Genomic DNA, 7,199 nt, shown 5'->3' with positions numbered 1-7,199 from the left:
GATGGCAGGTATTCTTGGTATCAATGAGCGGCTCAAGAGTCGAGCTGCTCTCCAAGAATCAGTCTGGTTGAACACGCTTACCAACACCAATGATGTCAGAGGCAGCAGACATAACAGCGTCACGGATGCCAGACCACTCCAGATTTATAGACTCCACTGACTATCTGGGCACTGCAGATTCCCTGGCCAGACGCTCCTGAACACTATCCTGGAGAGCTGTACAAACATCAGTATTCCGCAGATTTCTCACGTCAAAACGCTTCCGGTTGCTGCTACCGCTTGCAAGCCCATTGCGCGGTGGAGCACCGCGACTCGGAGCCAGACTTGCACAGACCATGTAGTGATCAGACTGAAATGACACACCACGCATGACAGAGACATCCTGACAGTGTACGTGCTGATCCTGTCGCATAATGACATAATCAATCAGGTGTGCTTGACGTGTGGCAGGATGAGTCCAGGTTCCACGCTTGCGCAGCTTCTTCCGAAACCAGGTATTCAAAACACATAGTGAGTTTCTCACGCAGAACAACATAGTGTCCCGAAAATCACTAGTTCCGCGTGACCCTACTCTGACGTTGAAATCGCCCAGGAGTACAAAGATGTCGTAACGCTTGACTTTTTAACAACCGCCTGTAGGCATCGATAAAATTTCTCTTTCACGCTGAGTGTCGCTTTGTTGGTGGGTGCATAGATGTTGATAACAGACAAGTACAGATCACGGTGACATCGAGCTCCGCGGGGTAGTTTGTCTCCCTTTGCGTGAAGTAGGATACGAGCCGTGACGATGCGCGAGCTGACGGGTCCAACTGCTCTCCGCCAAGCCGCCGAAATCTCTGGATTCATCCAAATTCCAACACCCTCGTTCCGTCAGGCTGGTTCTCCCTCTGTTGGGATTGGGCGACCAGAATGAACGAAGGTACAATTGCCGATGAGCCACACATCACTGCCGAACCACTTCGTCACTTGAATTCCCGCAACTCCAACACGGAATTTTACGAGTTCCGCCCACAGAAAGCCCAGACCTCTGTCCAGTCGCGACACTGACTTGTTTTTCCTACATATCCTGGCATCACCTGTGTCCTCTACAAGGGACTACACATTCCAGCTCGCCATAAAGAGAGTCTCTCGCTCCTTTCTCGACTTGCGCATCGTCCACAACTATTCGAAAATTGAAAAATTTTCAAACAAGAAACACTGCCTAGTCTCGCTTGCGCTTGTGTACCTACTCCCAGCAGAGCGCAAATCCACTGGGACACGCTGCAGCAACCATGGCCTGGTCTACACCACACAGCCATGGCTGCAAACGCAGAGCCCAGAAAAGTGCAACCGACCTCTACAACTACAACTCTCTCTCACACACACACACACACACACACAAACACACACACACACACACACACAAACACACACAAACACACACACACACACACACAAACACACACACACACAAACACACACACACACAAACACACGCACACACACACAAACACACACACAAACACACACACACACACACAAACACACACACACACAAACACACACACACACACAAACACACACACAGACACAAACACACACACACATACACACACACACAAACACACAAACACACACACACACACACACGCACACACACGCACACACACGCACACACATACACACACACACGCACACACACACACACATACACACACACACACATACACACACACACACACAAACACACACACACACATACACACACACACACAAACACACACACACACACATGTACAACCAAGCACACACCAGTGTTCTCTCAACCGCCACGTATTCATGTCAAGGAGAAGAAATGGCCAAACACCACCATAAGCTACTCATGCCTGCTTACGAATTCACTCGTCACTAAGACTGATATTGGCCTGGGGAAATGCAAACGGCAGCCATCAGTTCCAGGCTCGCTCATTCGATTGGCTGTTAACATGCCCTGTGCTTTTCCATGCACAATGCGCCTCTTGTATGCATCTAGTGCGTATGCAAGCACAAGCTGGAAATCCAAGCCATAGATACTTTCCTTCATGTACCTTAGTCGGCGAGGCGAGTCTTTGAACACATTGCACTTGTTGGCCCAATTTTCCAAAATATATAAATCCATAGCTAATACTACTCAAGGGAACGGTAGTAGACTAATGTTCAATCCAGGACAGGCTGGGTTGTCCACTCTAGCGACCAGCCCACTGCAACCCTGACAAGGTGAAGTTCTGTGCGCAGCGGCAGGATATACTACGTAAGGGCACAGCACTGAGGTGCCAAGGACGTGACGGGCGGTTTGCTATCTCATTCTTTGCCTGCAAACGATAGTTGATACAGGCGGCCGCTACATGAATGAAATATGTTATTCCCATAGCTATGCAAAGAAGTTACTTCAGTAACGTCTGTCGCTAGCCAGGGTCCACACAGCTTTAATTCCGTGTTTGTTTGTGTGTTTGTGCCGCCGGCATGCTTGCCACTGTACCTGTCCCGTTCCGTACCATCAAAGACAGCTGGCCACAAACAGCTGGCCACAATATTCCAATAGGGCTTTCAAATGCAAGATCATAACGTGAAGCAACTTGGAAGAATAAGTTTGTATGCGAAGTGTATCGGGGGAATGCATGCCTGGCGAAAGTGCAGGTTCGAATCCGAGGTTTTGTCTGAAAAAAATAGGAGAAAAAAATTATAACATCCCTATGCTTTTTTGCCTAGGTCATCAATGTGGTAGACGGTGTCGTATTACCCTCGAATGCAAAGAGAAAGTTTTTTTTTATTTCGCTCAGGGCCCTATGCTATGCTTTTTTGCCTACCTCATCATGCATGTTATTCGAACAGATGAAAACTTTTTGCAATACAATGATGTAGGCGAACAGTTCGTTGTGGTATGATTGGGCATTGTAGCTGTCATGTTCGACGTAAAACACTATTTACATACACAAGCTCGGCGAGCAAAAGTCTCATATTCAAACTGATTGAAACGTTCTTGCAATACAATGCTGTAGCCAATCAACGGAAATAAACATTTCCATCAGTTCTAATAACATGCATGATGAGCTAGGCAAAAAAAGCGTAGCGTAGGGCCGTGAGCTTCCAAGCTCTCTCATTTAACTCGGATGGAGAGCCAAGGATTAACATTTAAAAAAAAAGAGGGCCGCAAGTGTTCAAGTTATAAGTTTTGTCCAACACTAACGAACACTAACGAATACTAACGATCATGAGTAGGACATTATTTAATAACTTAGAAGTGAGAACCTTCCAAGTTGGAAGGCAGTTGGTTTGCGCATTCCAGACGTGATGCAGCTAAGCATCAGGTTGTTGAATGTCCGTATCACCGTCACTCCGTTTTGTGCTAATTGTTGCACATTCTTGACTCAACAGTACCCTGCAGCTTAAAATCGCTATTTTTGGACAACACGGATAACTTGTACGCTTATATGGTGCCCTCTTTTTTAGAATTATTTCACATAATAAAATGTGGTGCTCAGTGCAAACGAGATGAAGCTCCCTGGAAGACTCATGGACATGGGGTCAACCAGGCATTGCAGAGAAGTTTGGTGAACTGCGGAAAACGCCATTCCACACTAATCGGGCCCCGAAAGGAGCAGGCGGGCACATGTGACGGAAAGTAAAGGAGGTCAGTCACAGGCAAGCATTCGCAGGAATGCTTGCCTGCACCCGGCAATAGCGTGCTCCACAGCAGTGAGTATTGACACTGATCCAACGCAGACCGTCGGACGGATATGTACGTTCCTGACCGATGAATGGTGTGAGGATCGTGCCGAGTGCGGCATAACGTCTGCTCTGGTACCAGAAATGTAAAGCGAAGCTAGATCTAGCTATGGGGAAGTAGAATGGGTAAAAGTACCGGTTGGTGTTTAGAAAATAAAAACAAGATAAAAAGGGATTGTAAATTATCAGTGTTTGGACTGATGTACCATGTACATGTCAATTCCATCAACCAAAACTTATGAACTTTTTCAATAGATCTGATACGAAACTCACACAAAGAAGTGTAAAGAAAACAAGCTAAAAACAGAAAAATAATACAGGGGATGGCCCACACCTGGTAAAAGAATAAACAGAGAAAAGAAAAGAATCATAACAATTTTTTTCATGCATGCAAAACACAGCTGAGCACTCTGAGCAAGGCCAGGTACGCGGATTCGCGGGTCCGGCAAGCGACGAGGTCGAAAAATTATAGGGAATTCAATCTGTTGCCCAGTACCAGTTGCTGTCTCTCAGGTGTCGGTAGACCTTTGTCTTGAATGACTGAAAACGTGTTTTGTGTGGGCGCTGCGACAGCAGCCTGTCAGGAAGGGAGTTCCATGCGCCGATACAGCAGTACGGGAACGACCGCTTCACGACGGATGGAGCTGCGACAGGGAGCGCGTCTGACAGTTGATAGGCGTGGCTAGTGGCATTATTGTGCTCGTCAGTCAGTATTGTGCTAGCTGTTGCACCTTCTGACTACACAACATTTTGCTTATAACTGCCGTTAGTGTTGGACACTAACTACAGATAACATGTAACGTTTTGGTCCTTTCTTTTCAAATTTAATCCTTGGCTCTCCATCTGAGTCTTATTTTTTATTTAGTTTTTACAAAATCCATGCCAAACATTAGATGCTGCTAGGGAAAGCACGCACAATCTGACTCGAGGCAATGGTGGTGGGGTTTAGGGAGCTCCGCCGACCTAGGGTCTCGACTTCATGGCCACCTAGACAATCCTTTCAAAAATTAATATTACTTCATCATCGAATTCAGTGCTCGAAAGCTGCTTTGTTGTGGCTGATGGCCGGCAACAGTCAGAATAGCAATGTAAAGTTCAGAGCTAAAGCAACGTAATGCCACGCAACTCAATGCAAAGAGCCACTGAAATACTTATGATGTTGTTTATGCAAGGCAGGTTCAGTGTTTCTAAGAATGTACATGTGCGCACTTCAAGTGCGTGCTGCACTGGGTGATATCAGTTGATTTGTCGTCTGACAGCTCAAATGCCTGAATGTGCGCATAGGCCTTTTCAATTATACTTCAAGTATGAAAGCAGTAAAGAGTACTATTGATGCAGACATGGCCAAACAATGTATCGACGTTGTAAAGTGTACAATATGTCCAAAATCTAGATTTTTGCGTTCCGCTCGTCAGTGGAAAATAACAAAACTGATAAGCTAGGCAAAAGAACATTTTAATTCCCGTAGCTATGCAGAAGACGTTACTTCAGTAACGTCTGGCGCTAGCCAGGGTCCACACAGCTTTAATTTGGTGTTTGTGTGTTTGTGTCACGCCTGGTGCTATCCTGTATCTGTCCCGTACCGTACCGTACCGTCAAACACAGCTGGCCACATACAGCTGGCCGCAATATTCAAATAGGGCTTTCAAACGCAAGATCATAACGTGAATCAACTTGGAAGAATGAGTATGAATGCGAAGTGTATGGGGGGAATGCATGTAGGGCGATAGTGCGGGTTCGAATCTAAGGTAATGCCTGAAAAAAATAGGAGAATTGAAAAATTTATAACATCCCTTTTCTTTTTTTGCCGTCATCAAGGCGGTAGACGGTGTCATATTACCCTCGACCGTACCTGTCCCGTACCTGTCCCGTACATGTCCCGTACCTGTCCCGTACCTATCCCGTACCGTGCCGTACAATCAAAGACGGCTGGCCACAATGCATATTGAAATAGGGCTTTCAAATACAAGATCATAACGTGAAGCAACTTGGAAGAATTAGTATGTATGTGAAGTATATCGGGGGATGCATGCAGGGCGATAGTGCGGGTTCGAATCCCAGGTTATGTCTAAAAACAAAAAGTAGAAACTTATAAGAATTTATAACATCCCTATGCTTTTTTTTGTCTAGGTCATCAAGGCAAAATAGCATAGAGTAGGGCCCTGAGCTTCCAAGCTCTCTCGTTTGGTGTTTGTTTGTTTGTTTGTGTCACGCCTGGAGCTATCCCGTATCTGTTCCGTATCTGTGACTACAAAGGCTCCACAGGATTGTACATAACAGCAGTCCACAATATTTGCGGGCTCCTGTATCTGTCCCGTACTGTACCAATATTCGTCGTATTATGTATACGACTCCCTGATGTAGAGGGAGATTTGGAAAGAAATAGGGAGACGAGGAGGAAATTAAATTAGAATAGACGCCGAATAGGTGTTAGCATGCGTCAGCAAAAACATACTTTGGAAGAGAGATCCCGTCGTCTCCAAAATAAGCTTGAACGAGCGATTCAGCGCCGGTCACAGGAAACGTTGGAAGAGAGATCCCGTCGACTCCAGAACGCCCGTGATCGGCAAAGTCCGCGCCGGTCCCAGGAAACGTCAGGACAGACATCCAGTTGAGTCCAGAACGCCCGTGATCGGCAGAGTCAGCGCCGGTCCCAGGAAACGTCAGGACAGACACCCTGTCGAGTCCAGAACGCCCATGATCGACAGAGTCAGCGCCGGACCCAGGAAACGTCAGGACAGACATCCCGTCGACGCGCAGAAAAACTAAATCTGCAGCCTCTTTTGCCGTTGGACAGGATGCGTATTTTAGGAGACTGTAAAGTTATGTTATGTGCTCCACAGGTAACCATGCATTCGGCGTCCTCATTGGCTCAACAGGTCAATGTGTTACTACAAAAAGGCCAGAAAATCCGATTACTATATTAAAATCAACTAATTTTCGCTGGCGATTTAATTTCGCTGATTTCGCCGCTTGGTACCAACTGGCCAAAGTAAATCGCAGGCCAAAGTTTGTCGTAGAGGCAAATGATGCATGATTGAGCAATGGATGCATGTGAGAGCAAAAAATACCGATCGATTTCTTTTTGAAAACTCCAATCGGCCAAAGTTTAATGACGGCGAAAACTTTCGTTTCGAGATCGGCCAAAGTTTCTCATCGGCCAAAATTTGTTGATTTACAGTATAAGGAGATAAAAAGAAAAGAAGGGGCAAACCAAAAGTAGATGATATTAGAGAAATGACAATCCGCAATAAATTCTGCAAATACTTTTGCCTAACTCATAATATTCAAACTGATTGAAACGTTTTTGCAATACAATGATGTAAATGATAGATGATAGATGATGGTAGATGTGGCCAATCAACAGAAAAAAACATTTCCATCAGTTCTTATAACATGTACGATGAGCTAGGCAAAAAAGCATAAAAGCATAGCGTAGGGCCCTGAGCTTCCAA

The 7,199-nt window shown here is 45.8% G+C and overlaps 1 protein-coding gene across 1 annotated transcript in view; it reads left to right on the top strand.

The window, feature by feature from the left end:
• Positions 1–7,199, top strand: part of LOC135829210 (uncharacterized) — a 51,083-nt gene that overhangs the window by 21,273 nt on the left and 22,611 nt on the right. The gene's annotated exons all lie outside the window — the stretch shown is intronic.

This window comes from Sycon ciliatum, chromosome 13, assembly GCF_964019385.1.
Source record: "Sycon ciliatum chromosome 13, ocSycCili1.1, whole genome shotgun sequence".
NCBI lineage: Eukaryota > Metazoa > Porifera > Calcarea > Leucosolenida > Sycettidae > Sycon > Sycon ciliatum.
Note: the sequence above shows the minus strand (reverse complement) of the source record. Positions and strands in the feature narration are given on the sequence as shown.